Below are 3,783 nucleotides of genomic sequence, written 5' to 3' on the forward strand. Positions count from 1 at the left end.
TTGTTTTAAATTTTAATTTTATTTTATTCTATTCCTTTTTATAATTTTTGAATACTAACCAATAATTAAAATAAAAACAAAAATATTTTCCTTTTATTTTAATTTAAAATTCAAATTCTCCTTCTCTCTCATCTCTTTCTATTTATTTATTTAATCACTAACACTTTTCTTCTTCTTAAAATTCGAACCCTCTCTCCTTTTCTGTGTTCGAATTCTTCATCTTCTCTCTTCTTCATTCTACTATTCTATTTTTCTACTCACATAAAGGAATCTCTATACTGTGACATAGAGGATTCCTATTCTTTTCTGTTCTCTTCTTTTTCATATGAGCAGGAGCAAGGATAAGAACATTCTTATTGAAGCTGATTCGGAACCTAAAAGGACTCTAAAGAGGAAGCTAAGAGAAGCTAAAGCACAACACTCTGGAGAGGACCTGACAGAATTTTTTGAAAAAGAAGAAGAGATGGCCGAACCCAACAATAATGGTGGAGATGCAAGGAAGATGCTTGGTGACTTTATTGCACCCTCTTCTGACTTTTGTGGAAGGAGCATCTCAATTCCTGCAATTGGAGCAAACAACTTTGAGCTTAAGCCTCAATTAGTTTCTCTGATGCAGCAGAATTGTAAGTTTCATGGACTTCCATTGGAAGATCCTCATCAGTTTTTAGCTGAATTCTTGCAAATCTGTGACACTGTTAAGACCAATGGGGTCAATCCTGAGTTCTACAGACTTATGCTTTTTCCCTTTGCTGTAAGAGACAAAGCTAGGACATGGTTAGACTCACAACCTAAAGATAGCCTGAACTCTTGGAAAAAGTTGGTCAATGCTTTCTTGGCCAAATTCTTTCCACCTCAAAAGTTGAGTAAGCTTAGAGTGGAAGTCCAAACCTTCAAACAGAAGGAAGGTGAATCCCTCTATGAAGCTTGGGAAAGATACAAGAAATTGATCAGAAGGTGTCCTTCTGACATGTTTTTAGAATGGAGCATCATATGTATATTCTATGATAGTCTGTCTGAATTATCCAAGATGTCATTGGATCACTCTGTTGGTGGATCTCTTCATCTGAAGAAGACGACTGCAGAAGCCCAGGAACTCATTGAAATGGTTGCAAATAACCAATTCATGTACACTTCTGAAAGGAATCCTGTGAATAATGGGACAACTCAGAAGAAAGGAGTTATGGAGATTGGTACTCTGAATGCCATATTGGCTTAGAACAAAATATTGACTCAGCAAGTCAATATGATTTCTCAGAGTCTTTCTGGAATGCAAGCTGCATCAGGCAGTACTAAGGAAGCTTCCTCTGAAGAAGAAGCCTATGACCCTGAGAATCCTGCAATGGAAGAAGTGAATTACATGGGAGATTCCTATGGGAACACTTACAATCCTTCATGCAGGAATCATCCTAATCTCTCATGGAAGGATCAACAGAAGCCTAATCAAGGCTTCAATAATAATAATGGTGGGAGAGCACGGTTTGGCAATAACAAACCTTTTCCATCATCTTCTCAGCAACAGACAGAGAATTCTAAGCAGAGCCACTCTGACTTAGCAACTGTAATCTCTGCACGTGTAAAGCTCAATGCTCAGCCCAAGCACATACCAAGTGGGCCCCAGAAGTAGATATCTGCACTATCTGCACTTAGTTACTTATTTTCTGTAATCCCTAGTAACTAGTTTAGTATAAATAGCACTTTTTACTAGTGTATTCGGGGATCTGATCGAGCTTATGCCATTTTTCACATTTAGAGAGGCTGGTCATTTGGCCATGCCTAGACCTTTTTCTCTTATGTATTTTCTACGGTGGAGTTTCGACACCTCATAGATTAAGGTGCGGAGCTCTGCTGTTCTTTATGAATTAATGCAAGTACTATTGTTTCTCTTTCAATTCACGCTTACTTCTTCTCCAAGATATACTCTCGTACTTAATTCAGTTAAGTCAGAATGAAGGGGTGACCCGTGACAATCACTCACTATCTTTGTTACTCGCTTAGCCAAGATCCGCGTGCCTAACAACCACAAGCGATCTGCATGATATTCAATGTAGTCATTGGATAACAGCCGGAGTATATTCTCTTGGGTCTCTAATCCACAGACCAAGTCTGTGAGGTTAGAACCTTTGTGGTATAGGCTAGAACCAATTGGCAGCATTCCTGAGATCCGAAAAGTCTAAACCTTGTATGTGGTATTTTGAGTAGGATCTGGGAAGGGATGACTGTGACGAGCTTCAAACTTGCAAATGTTAGGCGCAGTGACAGTGTGCAAAAGGATAGAGAGATCCTATTCCGACGCTAGTGAGAACCGACAAATGATTAGCCGTGCGGTAGTTGTACCTGGTATTTTTCATCCGAGACGAGAAATCCGACAGTTGATTAGCCGTGCAGAACCCGTACTTGGACCATTTTCACTGAGAGGATCATACATCTTGGCATGGAAGGGAGCACGCATAATTGGATGAAGACAATAGGAAAGCAGAGGTTCAGAAGCAACAAAGCATCTCCAAATGCTTATCTGAAATTCCCACCAATGAATTACATAAGTATCTTTATTTTAATTTACGTTTTATTTATCTTTCAATTATCAAAACTCATAACCAATTGAATCTGCATGACTAAGATTTACAGGATGACCATAGCTTGCTTCAAGCCAACAATCTCCGTAGGATCGACCCTTACTCACGTATGGTATTACTTGGACGACCCAATGCACGTGCTGGTTAGTTGTGCGGTGTTGTGAAAAGTGTGATCACAATTTTGTGCACCAGTGACCCACGTGTACACGTCGATGTTCGCACGTGACTCACTTAAAGGCAAAATGCTGGGGGCGATTTCTGAGCTGCCTAGGCCCAAATCCAACTGATTCCTGAGGCTATTTCATGCAGAATTCAAGCTAGAGCAAGGAGGGAGCACTTAGTCATGATGAGCCTTTAGTTAGTTTTCTAGAGAGAGAAGCTCCCTCTTCTCTCTAGAATTAGGTTAGGATTAGGTTAATTTCTCTTAGATTTAGATTTGACTACTTGATTTTATCTTGTTTCCTTTATGATTTCTTGTTCTTACACTTTCATTCTCTTAGTTTGTTTTGTTAATTTTACTTTTATGCTTCTTTCATGTTTATGAATGCTTATGTTGGATTTGGATCTACTTTAATGCAATTTGATGTTGATGTTCCTTTGTTGATGATTTGAGTTGTTGATTTACTTTTCTTGCAATTGGTAGTTGTTAGATTTTGTTATTCTTGCACATTTACCATGCTTTCCTTCTATGCCTTCCAAGTGTTTGAAAAAATGCTTGGTTGGATGTTATAGTAGATTTTGAGCATTCTTGACTTGGAAAGAGAAATTAGGTTATCTTGAGTCATGAATACCCAACTCATATTGGTGATCTAGAGTTGTTAGTTAATATGATTTCCATTTCCTCTAACCTCTTGCTAATTTAATTTAGTGAGTTGATTAGGATCTTTGGATTGAGATTATCTAGTCTTGTTTGAATTTTCCTCTATGAAGATAACATTATACCTTCTTCCATTGTTAGGGATGACGTAATAAGATAAATTCTTGTTAATTATTGTTATTAATGACTAGGATAGAAAGCCTATATTCTCAACCTTTGCCATGAATGTCTCTCTTTATTAATTGATTCCTTTAATTGCTCTCTTTACTTCTCTTGTCATTTAATTTCTTGCCCCTTTTATCAATCAAACCCCCTTTGCATCTTCATAGCCAATAATTGACCACTTCATTGCAATTTCTTGTGAGACGACTCGGAGTGTAAATACTTCGGTTA

General features: G+C 37.9%; 1 non-coding gene across 1 annotated transcript; it reads right to left on the reverse strand.

Annotated features, from left to right (window-relative positions):
• Positions 1 to 865: 865 nt before the first annotated feature.
• Positions 866 to 969, reverse strand: LOC148555221 (small nucleolar RNA R71). Its single transcript, XR_015887433.1, has one exon. It is a non-coding gene; the product is annotated as a small nucleolar RNA R71 (small nucleolar RNA).
• Between the last annotated feature and the right edge of the window lie 2,814 nt (positions 970 to 3,783).

This window comes from Arachis ipaensis, chromosome B6 (genome assembly GCF_059453495.1).
Source record: "Arachis ipaensis isolate K30076 ecotype BB chromosome B6, ASM5945349v1, whole genome shotgun sequence".
In the NCBI taxonomy this organism is placed as follows: Eukaryota; Viridiplantae; Streptophyta; class Magnoliopsida; order Fabales; family Fabaceae; genus Arachis; species Arachis ipaensis.